This window comes from Pithys albifrons, chromosome 1 (assembly GCF_047495875.1).
Source record: "Pithys albifrons albifrons isolate INPA30051 chromosome 1, PitAlb_v1, whole genome shotgun sequence".
NCBI lineage: Eukaryota > Metazoa > Chordata > Aves > Passeriformes > Thamnophilidae > Pithys > Pithys albifrons.
The window spans coordinates 12,086,402-12,102,179 of NC_092458.1; positions in this window are offsets into that span (position 1 = coordinate 12,086,402).

Sequence of the window (15,778 nt, forward strand, 5' to 3'; positions counted from 1 at the left end):
GAATCAACAAGGAGTGGTAGATCAAAGATTCATCTCTTTTGCACCATTCTCACAATCCCTGGAGGTTGAAAGAGTTCACTGAAGCACAGGTAATTTAGTGTAGTGAGTCTCCTTCAGCTTTGTCAAGGACTTAATCTCTGGTTGGCCTCGGGCAAAGGGATTGCCCCAGAAGTATAAAACTAAGTTAAGATGGAGTGTAACCAATGTCTTGCATTCCCCATATTAATTCTTCTGGAGCAATATTCAAATGCTAAAAAGTGAACTGCATGATATATTATACAGAAGTACTCTTACAGAGCTCTGTGTAACAATAAGATTCAGGCTGTGACAAAAAATTTACTGTGTATATCACCCCTGAATACTTAAAAGTTTCCCTAAAATACATATTAGTAGCTAGGTTTTTCAGCTTAAGAATTGCTAAAGGAACTTAAGGGTCTCTTTCCATGGTTTACTAAAAAACATCCTATAAATAGATTTTCATACTGCAAACCCCTCTGTCAATTAATTCTTCCAATTAAATTTCAATAAAACATTTGCATTTGTGTCTTTTTCATGGGAATTATGCACAGTAATTTCATGGACTATAATAGTCCTCACCCTACCCTGGAATCAAAGTTGTGTCCTTTTTCTTCCCTGTGTTTACTGGAAGCTTTTGATTCCATCAATCACACCAAGGGAATGTCAACTTTGAACAGGCACTGCTGGGTTACCACGAGTATTATTTTGGCATGTTTGGAGTAGTCACAGACAGAGCTCACCGATAGTTATTCTGGTCAACTTTTTTTCGTCTCATAGCTCTTCAAGGTTCCATCTTCAGTCCTTATTAGTCTTTTGTTGTTTTTTTTAAATGCTGGTATCTAGGTTACAGTAGCCTTTTAAAATATTAGATGTACCATGCAGATGACAAGACTTCCCCTCTAAGCTGTGCTTTCCAAAGTTGGTTTGGTTCTTGCAGTTTCTGAGCTGCCCTGAAGACTTATTTCTGGATTCATTCCAAAAAAAGCACAATATTTTGCTTTTGTGAAATTTTTTTTTTTACAAAATATAATCTCTGTGTGTGGAACCCAGTATCATGCTGGACTAGCTCTTTCTTCACAGTCCCTTTGAGGTTAATTTTTCCATTTCCTGTCACTACAGATTGCACTCTTGGAGGCAGCTTTAAATCAGTAATGTCTTTGATGTTTTTCTTTTACCGTGCCAGGAACATTCCCAGAGTGACACTGATGCTCTCCCAGGCTGTCCAAATGTGTATTCATGGCAGACTTCTGCTAAGCTGCTGTAACACTTCCACGCTCTGTTTGCTAGCTTGCCAGATGTGAATAAGCTCCAGTTAATTGAAAATACCAGATTTTGAATAGGTTGCAGTTAATTCAAAATAGTATGGCTGACACCGAAATATTATGTGGCTAAATTTTAACCATTGCAGTGAAAATGAAAGGACAGAAACCTTTGTCAGATATTTTGAACTTTTTCTTTCCGGCCTTCCAGTGCCCTTAAACAAAACTGTTCAGAGACTCTTTCCTAAGCGAGCTGAATGCGTCTGACATAAATGGAGGTCAGGTAGACTAAATGGACTAGTTGTTTTTAAATGACAGCTGAAAATGAGGTGCTAACATCCCGAATTGTTTTCTGTCACTGGTGTGGAGTTGCATACCTACAAATGGGAGGAATTAACTTTCTCTCTGTCACTATAAGAGCTTATTTGCACTTGTCTGTGCCCTCCAGCATGTTAAGTTGAAATTTAGACTTTTTGTATATTGGTACTTCTGTGGCTATGGCAAAAACAATTTAGAAAAAAGATTTTGAAGTTGAGTGAGGCTGTTTGTAAAACCAGGTGTTAATATGCATACTACTGTATCTCGAGTAAAAGCTTTCTGTGTCTAGGGTTTTGAATAGTCATTATTCATTAGAATTTCTCTATGTGTTAAAGCCACAGCGATTTCTGCCTTTCATGATGTTACTTGAATTAATAAAATAGCTATAAATATTCAGGAAAGGACCTTGTGAAGAACATGGGAAAGCCTGTGCTTTTCAGTATAACTGGATGAATCTATTAATATCATATGATTTAGATAAAAACCCGGGGTTATCTATCTGATAGCAAAGATGCTCCAAGAAGGAGGATGTGTGCTAAGGTAATACAAGTAGCTGAAAAGGGCAGGCAGAATAACTGAAGCTGCTAGACCAACCAGGCTGACTGACAACAGTCCTAGACAGCAGGGTGAACATCAGACTGCTGATATGTGATTTAATTATTTACAATTCAAAAGATGTGAATATGAGTCAACCAGCTTTTATGGTTTGTGGATCTGTTTTCATTCTTCTGATAAGTTTGGTTCATTAAAGCAATTGTTTACATACCATAGAAACTCCTGTCATAAAGCACTGAACTGCATATTATTGTGATTAAAGTTAACACTATCTGATATTGATTAAGTGTAAATTAAATGGATTTAGACACTTGATAGCTGGTAATATCAAAGTCGTGTCATGGAAGATTTATCATGGAATGGAAGTATTTCAAATGGGATTTTCCAGAGATCATTACAGGTCAATAGAACTGAGAAGCCAAGTCAGGCAACCTGGGTGCCTAAAGCTGGTAGAATCCTAGCAAAAGTTGACCTTAGATGTCAGGGTTCCTACCTGTAGAGTCTTGCATGAGAAAATGCATAGTCTTGGGATGCAGCGCTGCTCATGTGCCACACAATCTTCTTCCTTGGAATGCTGGTTTGTCTGAGGTGAATGACATGCTGACTTTGCTTCTGGCCCCTGAGTCAGTATCCCTTCCCGGCTGGTGCTCCACACTGATGTCTCTCATTGCCCAGTTCTCCTGCAAGTGTGGTTACAGATTGGTAGAGTGGGCCACAAGTAAGACTGAGTCTTGCTGTTGGCTTCAGAATTATTTGTATGAGCAGAGTATGAAAGTAGCATTTCAAGGTCTTAGGTCTTCACTCTTCGTTGTAATTTATTTACTGACACTAAGCTTAAAGAAAAGCAAGAGAACACAAAAGTTTCATTTGATGTAAAATTCGTTATGGGAAACTAAATCTACAGACATTGCAGTAGGTGCACTAATGGAGTGGGAGAAAAAAGACTCTCGAGCTGAAAGCTGGTACTTATTTTTCAGGATTAGTACGAGTTATGGATGAGATTTTATAAAAGTAACATATTTGGGATTGTCAGGGTCTATAACCCTAATATAATTTTGTGTGTGTATATCCATAATTATGTGTGTATTTATCTGTTCTCTCTCTGTCTGGTATCAAATTTTACAAAGAACAGAAGGAATTTCATAGACTTCTGGCCAATTACTGCTTTGTGCCATCATTTACTTTAGGATAAATCCATACAGCTATCAAAAGAAGAGGACACAGTCCTTGTTTCCACTACAAAATTTTTGTTGGCACCAGTACATGTACTGCTCGAGGGGGAGTGCAAGTCAAGGAACAGTCCTTTCTAAAGGAAATTCATGTAGGAAAGTTGTATTCCAGGTCAAAGGGTTCCCTGACTCATCCTGTTGCAAAGCCATCTGGTTCCAGGTTCCCTGACTCATCCTGTTGCAAAGCCATCTGGTTCCAGGTAAGCACACAAGAGGCACTGCCTCTTTGTGGCAGTGCTGCAGACTTGTGTTGGATCAGGGCCTTGAAAAACCTCAGCAGCTATTTGGATTTGGATTTGCAATTCTCTTTGTCACTGTCATGATTTGCTGCTGCTCTCCTTCCTTATATATGGGATTTCCAATCCCGTGGTTTACTTACTCATATTATCCTTGTTTTGCACACCTGTTCCTCTTGAGGCTGATAGTTTTATTTCCCCGGAGAAAAGTAGCTTCCAAGGGATCAAGGCTGTTGTAGACATTGTTAAGGATGGCATAAAAGTTTTGCAGAGAGAGTTGGAGTGGTTCGTCATCTGGTTTAAGACATGATTGAAATATTCCAGAATAATAGAAAGAGAGATTAAAACAGGAAAGGATCATCTATTTTTCTTTCAAACCAGTTATACACTTCCAGGTTCTCCTTGTTACATCTGGAAAATCACTTAGTCAGAAGGCCGAGTAAAAAATGGATGGTTTGATTCCCCAGAGCAAATGTAGTCCAAGTGAATTACTATATGGTACAAAGCATGAAGATATCAGATGAAAACTCCCATCCCAAAACCATGTGAAACAAATACCAACTTAGCTTAAATACACATTTCAAGAATGTCCATGGGGAAAACCTGGCTAGCACTGCAACTTACTTCTCCTTATGGACAGGAAGGTTTACAGTTCACATTTGCTGAAAAGTTTAATCCAGAATTACTAAGACCCATTCATGGTGTTCTGTATGACAGGAACAACTTGCAATAATGCTTTGCATGAGTAACAATGAAAATATGGAGACAGGCAAAATCAGAGTGACGTTTACAAGCCCAGAGGCTGGCAGCAATGACTGAAAATGACAGTGAGAGCCACTGTGAAGAGAGCCATCTAGTCTGCTGAGAATTGGATGTTGTTGAAAGGCCAGGGATGTTTGTCTTAGCAACTCTAAGATTCATTAGAAGTATGTAAAGAGAGTGAGCTCTCCTGAAAAACAAAACAAAACATTTAATAGCTAGATACCAGTTTTCCTTTCCACAATGTGGTATTGAACATTCTCTTTTCCTTTTTGGAATAAAATATTGATCCACCTGAAGCACTTCAAAAATCCTTGAATAATTGCCTCATGGAGACACAAGGGATGCCAATGTCAGGTGCAGAATTTGTTTTTAATGTGTGGTGGCAGCATGAAGGACCCAGGTCCCCCAGCTGTGAGAACCAGTAAAGGGAAGGGCAATAACTGTGGAAGAGGAGCAGGACTTCATATCATCCAGTCCCTCTCCGAGCTGCTACCTGTGGCTTCACCTGTGACCTTCAGATTCTAGGTTATCTTCTGCTGCCCCACCACCTGTAACCACACTGGCATACTCCCAGAGAAGCCAAACATCATTCTGGCCATGATTGACAAGGGCACACCTTTCTGGGGCAACCAGGGAGGTGGAAAATAAACAGATCTGAGGGACAGTGTTACTGCTGCCACAGGTGGTGAAAAATAAACACAGCTGAGCCCTAGAGAATGGTCCTTTCTTCAGCCACTTGCAACATCGAAAGGGGTGGAGTAAATTTAAATCTAAAAATCTGATTTCTCCTTCCTGGTCTAAACAGGTGAGATAAGCAGAAAATGAAGCTAGGAAAAGAAGAGAAGGATGAGAAAAAATGAGGAAAGAGAAGGTTGATTGCAGTGGAAAGCAAGTGTAAATAAATGGCTGTTTCTGGCCTCCCCAAGCATGCTTTCCACCAAGGTGTAAATTCCAATAACAGATGTGCAGTCTGTGAAGTAATTTAGGGGAGAAAGTAAAGTACTATCAAGTGGACATTTAGGAAGTACTACCATTAACAAGTTTAAAGACCTCTAACTAGCTCTACCTGATGGGCAACTGGGGGAGCAGCATGTTTCTGGATTTGTACCCCATAGACACCAGTGACTCTCTTTGCAGGCAGCATGAGACTGTTTGGGGCACTTTAGTCTGAGATGGTGTCAGCTCTGCTTTATGAGATTTCATTCTTGGACTTGAGGATGACAGGACAGTGGGCAAAGAGATGGAGAGAAGGTAAAACAGCACTTTGGTGATGGAAACTTCTTTGAGGCATCTAAAATGATAGTGATCTATTGCTATGCTGCCTAATGCACAGCATGTTGAAAAGACTCTTGTTTCTCATGATAAAAAGCGATATTTCTCCTCCTGTGACTTGGCATAGGTGGCGTTTTTCTCTTGTTCATATATGACTTTCATGCCCCTATTGACAGTCTATGAGCATTGTATTTGTTCTTGTTTATGCAAAGAGGTCTTTCCAACTTTCAGATTAAAATTAATTTCACAGTAGTTGCAATATATTTTTTATCATCTAGTCCTGCAGTCTTTCCATAAAATCCAACCACAGCATGGAAATATGTATAGTACATTTATAAAATCTTCCATATGTAAAACGAATTAAGCTCTAATATTACACCCCAGGCTTTTGTGCTGGTAGGAGACCAGGATTCTTGCAGTTGCACTCTATGGGAATGTGGATGCTTTTTGAATGGTTCATATAGGATGATGTATTATCTACCTGATGTATGTTTAAAGTGTGACCGGTGAAGTACCAGGGCAATAAAAAACATGATACTTCAAAGGGTGGGCTGGCAACATTATGTACTGAAGTCACAGTGATGACAGCTTTCCCTGTGAGCTGTTTCAGCAAGAATAATGGGTTAAGCTGGGTATAGATATGAAGTCGTTATGAAATTACCAACTCACCATGGATTGCAGAATCCACCAAAAAAGCCTGATAACTGGGAAGCTCAGCTTGCTGTTCCTTGCTGCACACTTTGCACACCTAAGCTACCTTGGTTAAAGGTAGATATCCCTAAGGGAGGACATCTGCTTCATATGTACCAAATGCGTCATCCCACAGAACTGAAAACTGGGCTACAAAGACCAACCATGAGAATGAAACTGTAGTTCTCAGATTGCAGTAACTGGTGCCAAGCGCTGTTTCATCTCTCAGCTCACTATAATGAGGTCTGTGATTATTGATCTGTAATTCTAAAATACAGAAATTATGCTTCTGCATTTGCACATCACTCAAAACACTCTGTCTTGTTTCTGCTGTGAACAGGTATAATTTGCATGTTAGTAACTAAATGATTCCTATAGATTTTTTCCTCTAAGGAACTGGCTTTAAAAGTGTTCAGACTCTGAGAGCAAGAAGTTTTTAGAAACAGCTGATGCTTCCCTTCTCTACTTCCACCACTCAATAAGTTGCTTCGTTACTGCCACATAAGAGGTCCAAATATTTTCTTATTTTTGAAGAAATTGTAAAGAAAATTTACCCCTCTCTTCCCCGGTATATTTTATGCCAAAAAAAAAAAAAAAAAAAAAAGAAAGGAATGCATTTTCATGGATATAAAGTTCGTGTCCTGCCTCCCTTTTATGTTCCATTTTTCGATTTTTCTCCTAGTGTATTATCTACTCACATCCCTACCCATTAGGCTCTGCATTTAATAACACAACTTATGCTAAAAGGACAATACATTTAGGAAATGCAACTTTGTAATCAAAAGGCAGTAGCTGTTTGTACACTGGTCTGATGTTGTTAAATTATGGAATCTTTGCCCCTTTTTCTTCCAATCAATTAGCCTTTTTTAACAGAGGTCAGAAAGACATGCTTGGGCTCAGTGTTCAGTCTGAGACTGTGGAAGCTGTCTCTCTTCTCTTTCTGGCTCACAGCAGAGTACAATCTTTATTATTGCAAAAAAAAATCCAAGTAAATTGACAATATCCTTTTTCCTTGTTTTTATGAGAATTTCTGTATGATAAACTTAGAAGACACATTATAAAATTTTAAGTCATTTTGCAAAGAACTCAATACAGCTGAAATAATTGAGTAATAATGCTTTATTTGTGCATGCATATTTGAACATAGCTCCAGTGTAAGACAGGAACAATCTGATACTCAGATGAACTTTCTTTTTCCATATGAAAATGGGGGGGGAAAGTACAGTTTTATCATAATGTAAAAATATAATGAACATTGTTTTGTATGTCTCAGTCTTAGGGAAATCTTACCCATATTTAGGATAGCCTGGCTATGAATTTGGTAGAGAACTCAAATGTACAATTTCCATAATTTCCATAGGTTTGAGGTTCCCACATCCAACCCTCAGAGAAATTAATGTCTTATCATGTAGGAGATGCACACTGCAGCCGAGGCCAGGCTGTGCATGAGCTTAGCCATACAGTGCCAGCTCCCACAGAGTCCCATGTCTGTTCAGCTCAGCACTGCTCTTCCAGCTGCCCTGCTCAATGCTGGACACCCCAAGGGGCAGCAAATTTGTGCTGCTGCTTGCCAACAGATTCCTTTTCAGAGAGGTGTGCGATGGGCATAACATGGATACAGACTTGACAGGTCTATATTCCCAGTGGTTGGTTTTTAATTTTGATAGAAGAGTCTATCTGGAGTCTGGCACACACTTCCCTTTTCTTTTTTTTCCCCCAGTGGAAACCATTTTTTTCCTGAGTAATATACAGGTTTTCATTTGCAATGAAGAAATAAAAAAGTCCTCAAGCTACCTCTAGTTGCTTCCAGCACCAAGTCTGAGTGTCCCTTAGAATCTCACCATGTCAGACCTGTTATACCCTACAACCATATCAGATTTCTGTGGTTGCCATGTCTCACAGATGGGTTTTACATTATGTTCAGTTGGCCATGGGCTAAGGTTCATTGCAGATACACTGGGAAATGAAGGTTCCATCATAAAGGGACTAAGGAGAGAGGACCCCAGTTACTCAGAGAAACAGCTGGAAAACCAGTCAATCCCCATAGTGGGGATATCTGTACCACTCATCCTAGGCAGGTGTTCCTGGCACAAACAAACCTGCTGCTACAACTGGCAGGTGGCTGTAATAACTATTGGCAGAGAAACCAGGTGGTGAATGGCCGTTGGATCTGCATCTCTCCTTGCTCCTCAGCATCCATGCTGGTGTGCTGTGTTCTAGACTGATAGGTTTTGCACTTTCACTGGCTACAGAAAAATAAAGTTTCTGCTCCTGTATGTTTTTCAATTATCTTTTGGTATTTGCCTTTTAGGACCTGTCATCTGGTACAGGAAATTGTTGTATATGTTAAAAATGTAAAGGGAATAAGGCAGCAAACCCAGCAAATGCTTTTTTGCATTTTCAGTGTTCTCTGTGCTTTGCTGGATCTGTCAGTCTCTACAGCAGGAAACATTGCTGTAACTCAGGAAGGGTTTCAATTATCTTCTTGTTTGCTGAAAATAGAAGAAACCTCAAGCTGACATGTTTCTGAAGAAGAATTCCAAGGGATACATACTTCATACCACAGAAACAAGAAAGAATAAGAAAAAAAAATCCTAACTAGCTCCAAAGCCTTCACTGGCCAAAACAACATTAGATTTGTTGTCTATTTATTAACATCTTACTATCAGCCATAGCTTAAAACCCTGGCATCATGCATGCTGGGGCACCTTAATGTCATGCTAATGAATTGGCCTGTCACATGTATCTCATATTTCAGGGGTCTAAAACGTGTATCAGGTATTTCATACTTCAGGGGCCTAAAAACAAAAACAAAAAAAGATCAGAAACACAGTTTGTAAATATGTGCACAACCTACTGCAGAAACACAGGGACCTCAGGAAATTGTGCACCTTGGATGGTCACAGAGAGGTCACAGTTTACCACCTGAATGGTTTCCCCTGGATTTTAGCAGAAGTACATCTTACAAGCTGTCTTCTTTGCATGAGTAACTATAGAACAATATGTTAACACTTCCTTTCTTGCATGTTATCACCACTGTTCTCTGAAAGCAGAGAAAGTTCTGCCTTCTCCCAGACTTCCTGAAGGCACTGTCCAGGAATAAATCTTGAGCCCAAATGGTCCTTGAGCCTAACAGTCTGTTACTTCCATACCTTGGAAGCAAGTATGACAAGATGGGTTGGGCCAAGCAACCGTTTAATATGTACATAACCCTTTGTAAATAAGATTAATATTGGGAAGGGTTTTCAAGTTATTCCAAACAACTTTCAAAAAAAGTCATCATGAAGTCTGTTGCTCTGGTGCAAAGTTCCCCCATTGCTGCTGTTAATCATACGATGTAAACAGGAAAAAAGTGCCAGTCTGATAATTTGTTTCATTTTAGAGGTGTTTTTCACACTGTACAGAAAGCCATAATGTATCGTATATGTGCCAGCTGAACCCTGCAGAGGTGAAGCAAATGTCCAGCAGTGTCATGTCCTTTCCAAACATTTAGTAACCTGTCAACAAACAAACAGCTGGGGTCACCCCATCTCCCACCCAGAGGTGATGGGTGCTTGTTCCTGTTGCTGGCAAAACAGAAATATGTTGTAGATATATAAAAAGCATGAGGAGCTGCTTTTCCATTTTGTATCAGTAGGAAGCTTAAGCCTATATACATACCCTCACCCATGCAGATGAAGAGCAGCTCCAGCTGCTGATGGAGGACACCATTAGTTGGTAAAACCATTTGGACAGTTGTACTGCAGCTGCTCAGGAGTAAGCAGGGCATTGGGTCAGCTAGATAATGCTCAACTCTTTGTACTGGGAAAACAACTGAAGAGGAGAAGGGCATTGGGAACTCCTTTTTAGAAGTGTAGGAGACCTGGGAGGCAGCATAGTAAAGGTGCAAAGTTTTCCTGTGCTCCGACCATGGACTAAATCATGATTTTTTGAATAATTCTGACAAAAGACCACGTTTTCAAATGTTGATAAGTGACTCTCCTGCTAATTTTTGCTGTTCAGAAGTCTGCTGTGGATTTTGTTGGACATGGCCATTACATACAGTTGCTCAAGTGTACTGGGCTGACCCTGGCAAAATGCCAGGTACTCTCTAAAGCCGCTCTCTCACTCCCCTCTGCAAATGGACAGAGGAGATGAAATACAAAGGATTCACGAGTTGAGATAATAGCTAGGAGAAGTCACTTACTGATATCCATCACAGGCAGAGGGGGGATATTAATTAAATTTGTTACTAACAGGATCAGAGCAGAAGAGTGAGACGTAAAACAATCTTAAAATCAGCTTCCCCACCCCACCTTCCTTCCAAGTTCTACCTTTTCCTCCCACCAGTGGCTCAGGGAGACAGGGAATGTGGGTTAAGGGCAGTTACTGTTTCTGCCACTGTCGTGGGAGGCAGTCCTTCAAAAACCTCTCCAGTGTGAGCCCATCCCTCAGGCAACAGTTCTTCACAAACTGCTGCTATGTGAGTCACCCTTCCATGTATACAGTCCATCAGGAACAGACTGCTCCAGCGTGGGTCTCCCACAGGGACAGAAGTCCTACCAGGAAAACCTGCTCCAGCGTGGGCTCCTCTCCCCATGGGTCAGCAGGTCCCTGCCAGGACTCTGCTCCAGCATGGGCCTCCCACAAGGTTGTAGCCTCCTTTGGGCATGCACCTGCTCTGGCATGAGCTCCTCCATGGGCTGCAGGAGGATCTCTGCACCCCAGTGGTCCTCCATGGTCTGCATCACAGGCTGGAGGGGAGCCTCATTTCTGGAGCACCTCCTCCCCCTCTTTCTCCACTGATCTTGGTGTCTACATTGTCATTCACGTGTTCTCACTCTGCTCTTCTCTGGCTGCAATGTTCCTCTGCCCAAAACCTTTTTTTTCCCTTCTTAAATATGTTACCACAGAGGCATTAGTATCATTCCTGATTAGCTCAGCCTTGGCCAGTGGCAGGTCCATCCTGGCTGGCACTGGCTCTGCAGGACATGGGGGAAGCTTCTGGCACCTTCTCACAGAAGCACCCCTGTAGCCCCACTGCCCCCAAAACCTGGCCACAGAAACTCAGTACATCAAGTAAAGAAGTGGAAGGTGATTAGGATGATCGAAGATTTAAGGCAAATGTCACACATGGAGTAGATTTAAGTGAACTGGAACTTCACTTGAGATCACTGTTAATATTGCAAACCTTATGAAATAATTATAAGTAGTAGTGCTCAATAAACAGAAACAGCTAAAGCTTTGACTTCCTGTTAAATCATGTTTCTGATATCACATTATCAGGACACATTACACTTGGGCTATTCATGCACCAGGAAAGCACATAATTTCTTCATTATTGAATGACCTCCAAGAGTAGTGTTTCATATATAAATCTACCGTTGTAGGTACTGATTTAGCATGCTTCTGCTAAGCCTATGACATGATAGGGTCATGGTATCCTCTATTGCTATCCTTCCTATTTCAGACTTCCAAAGCCATATAAATGAAGAATGAGGGCAAATGTTTTTTTCCTTTTTTCGAGTGCAAGTCACCTTCAAGCACCTGCCTTCCAAATAGGAGGAGACAGGCCATTGAAACATGGCTTTTTAAAGAAGGGTAAGTTTTTCTCATTTTCATTTTATAATGCATTAACTGAAGTACATTTAACTACTTCAACAGCCGAATTAATTACTTTATGCAAAAATGAAATCAGCATGCAAAAGTAAATTCTGATGTTTCTTTTTGGAATGTATGTTTCCTGTTAGCTTTTTTTAATCAGGTTTGATGCCAAAGGATGAAGAAATCTTATACTCTGACATAGAAAGGTGAAAGAAATAGGGTTTTTTTCAGGGAATGAAATTTGTCTTCCTTTTTTGGCCTTGCTCACACAGGTTTCCAAGCATTTTCAGTTATTCTGGCACCTCTGGGCTATAAAAAACACATACTCCTTTAAAACTCTCCCATTTTTCCCAATCTGTGAGTTCCCAAAGTAAACAAAATCATTTTTTTTCTACTGTAAAGGCTTTCATTCTAACATGGTTTTAAACTCAAAACTCCCTTGTTGAAAACAAAATGGTACTACCTTCAATTTTTTGAGATAGATGGTAGCCTTTCCAAATCTATGAAAAAAATGTACTGCAGCATTTTTCATAATGGTCTGAACAATTTTGTCCACTTCTTCCTTCAATTACACCCTCAATATTACTGGGAGAGAGAGTAATAAGAGGTGCTCAAGCAATAGAGGAAATAGGAAAGAAATAAAAGTAGATGTTGTTGCCAGAATAATGGAACCCCAAGGACAGTGACTACATTTTCCTACCTATAGATCAGCTCACAGACTAAGAGTTTCTTAATAGTTAGATTTAATTAAACTTTTTTTCCTGCATCTGCCTTTAACTGAGCATTTATTTTCACCTCTGCAATTAACATGGATTGGGCCAATGTGTTTGTGCAAGATTCTGTAGACATTTTAGCTGAGAAATTACTTTAATTTTTCTTGCAGTTCTAATTCCTTTTAGAATCAGTCCAACTATGGAGCTGAAATAACAGTCACAAACCTGCTGGTTTTCTATTTCTTAGAGAAGAGTGCAGTGTGGTTCAGGAGGAACTTGAAAAAGACAAGAAAAAAAATTCTAGCTTTTTGCTTTTCTCTATTAAAATGAGTCAGGAGGGTCATAGGTTTTCTATGTAATTGAAAAATATGCAAAAAGCTAAAAAGTCAGATAACCAGCCAGCCTTTATCCACCAAATATTTATAAATATGATTATACTTAGTTAAAAGAAAAAATAGCTAAATTTTTGTCATTGCTCATAATGGCTTCTGCTGGCAGTGGAGATCACTGGTTACAGGTTATTTGGTTCTATTCCTTCAGTGTCAAATCTGCTACTTTCCTACCATCAGACAACTTGCAGTAGTTGGTAAGGTAATGCCAATTTTACAGAAAAATAAATATCTGAATGTGAGAATCAGCTGACAAAGTGTCTGAGCCAACGATCAATATTCACTTTACAGTCCCTGGAGAAAAATAGGCACTTACAGGGCATAATTCCTAAAGCAGATGCCTAAAATAGCTCGGCTAAACTGAGTCCTGGAAGCTCTGATTTTGAACTGAGCAACAACCTATAGTTCAGAAGTGAAGGCAGCTCTATTATGGATCTGAGAAGATGCTTCCTAGCATAGGAGTCTGATTTACAGAAGATGCTGTGATAGGGCAAGGTGGTTTCCATGTGCACAGAGTTGACTGCTTTTCTACTACATGCAATGCACAATTCTGACTTGAGTTTAAGCTTAATTCTTCCCCACCTCAGCATACTACACCAGGTGCTACATGCTGCTTGAGAGAGCAAGCAGCTTGGCAAGGCAATGGTTTCTCTTTGCTTTGGGCTTGTCACTGGCTGTGTGGAAGGGTCAAAACAGCAGAATAATGGTGGAGTGGCCTGGTATGATAAAGTCTTGCCATTTTCTCTCCTGTGAATCTCCTGAAGGTACTACTTAGCCATATTTAAAAGCTACATCAGAAGAGAGTTTGTGGGTAAATGTAACAAAACCTTTGGGAAGAAGGTTCCAGTTTCAGGAGGTCCAGATGCCACTCAGCAGCAAGCCTTGGGTACAGGGGGCAATGGAAAAATGGAGGAGACCCATTTCCTCTAGAGTAGATGAAAATTTCCCTCTGTTATCTCCCATCTGCTTGTCTTCAGCTAGAATATTTTGGATACTGTTAAAATAATATTCATACAGTTAGGGAGGGTAACCATTTGAGTATTCTGTATTATATGTATATAATAATACAAATTAGGTTGAACTGAATTCAGAGTGCCTACTTACATAGTTAGGAAATTTTAAAATGCTTAAGACTTTGCAGAACTGGATCTTTCCTGCTGTCGCAAGCCAAATACTGTAAGGGAATTTTTGTATGTGAAGTCCTAAACAAAGACTCCAATGTGTAGGCTGAAAGAAGTTATCCACTCTAGTCTTTTATATATTTTACAGGTTTATCTACTACACTATTTTGAGTATACTATCTAATCTCCCTCTAAGTATTTCCTCTTCTGATATCCCAGAGGTTTCTCTTGGCAGACTGCTCCATTGATGAATAACTCTTATTTGGAGGTTTGTCCTCACATGTAATCTAAATTTGTTGTGTTTTACATGGACATTCTCCATGGTCAACCATGATCAAGTCTCTCTCTTTCATCTTGTTTCTCTCAAAAACTTCTTAAAAGTTCCATATTTTGTTTAAACTAGATGTCCTTTCCATCTTGTTCCTTATATCTTGCAGCTTTCTTAATGTTCTTCATCTTTGCTGCTCTCTCATCTTCACAGTGAGAAGGTCAAAGGATATCCTAAGTGAGGACTAAGCTGTCATGTGGATACATGATTTATTACCTCTCTTTAGTACAGTTCTTTGAAAATGTGTTCTTTATATACCAGTGCTTATGTCTGATTTTCATTTGTATAGACACAAAGTCTAAAAATGCATTTTAACTAGTTATTTTCAGTAAGTTTTGGAACAAAAATAATTAACTGTGTACTGTAAGTAGTAACTGGGACAGAATGCTTTTTATTAAAAACATTTGGTTTTGCAATATACACACATTTCTCCCTATGTGCTGTAGAATGGTCTCCTTCCCTTCCCTCGTCTGGGAACTCCATGACAAAACTTGCTGTTGAGCAGTCCTTCAGCTTTTCTACACAACAAAGACCTGAAATGAAATAATGTCACATTTTCCTTTAAATACTTCAAAATCCCATGTAAATTTTTGTCTGGCCTTTACTGTCTTGTCCTATGTTTTCATGGCTTTATGCACACAGTTAGGCTCCAAGAGCATTTTTGCCTCAATATGGACTATTTAAAAATAAAGATCAGACTATTCCACGTGTTCTACCTAGAAACAATGTTGAGTCACAATAATATGATTACTATACATTTTAATCAATATTTTCTTAGCCATGTAACTCATTTTCACATGCTCTTTGGCCAGCAGTCATAGCTCCTAAGTTAAGGAAGGTGACTGAAGTGCCTAAGCTATGTGTGTGGTCATCCCTCTGATCGTGAGGTGGCCTCTCAGGTGACCCACTTACCTAGGATCTGAGAAAGAGTAGTGTTGCTTTCCCAGAACTGCAGAAAAGCTTATGGTGGCTGGGGTCCAATTTTCAGTACTTCATCACTTTATAGTCAGGTAAAGTAGACTCACTGGGAAGAAACGCAGTTGACAAGCTGTGAGTCCTCCAAAAGTACTAGGGAAAGGGTGTCAACAAACCAGGAGTTTTATGCCGTCCTCACAGCAAACAAGGGAACATGCAGTCCTGCACTGCGTTTCCTGCCCAATCCTGCTCTGGACCACCTGTCTGAGCTCATCTAGGATTTTCTGGTTCAAATGCTGCCCTAGTTCAGCAAGCTGAGACCAGTTTATCACTGTGTGGGTGTGATCAAAGCTGTGTATTCTAAACCTTCTATTCATTTCTCATGAACTG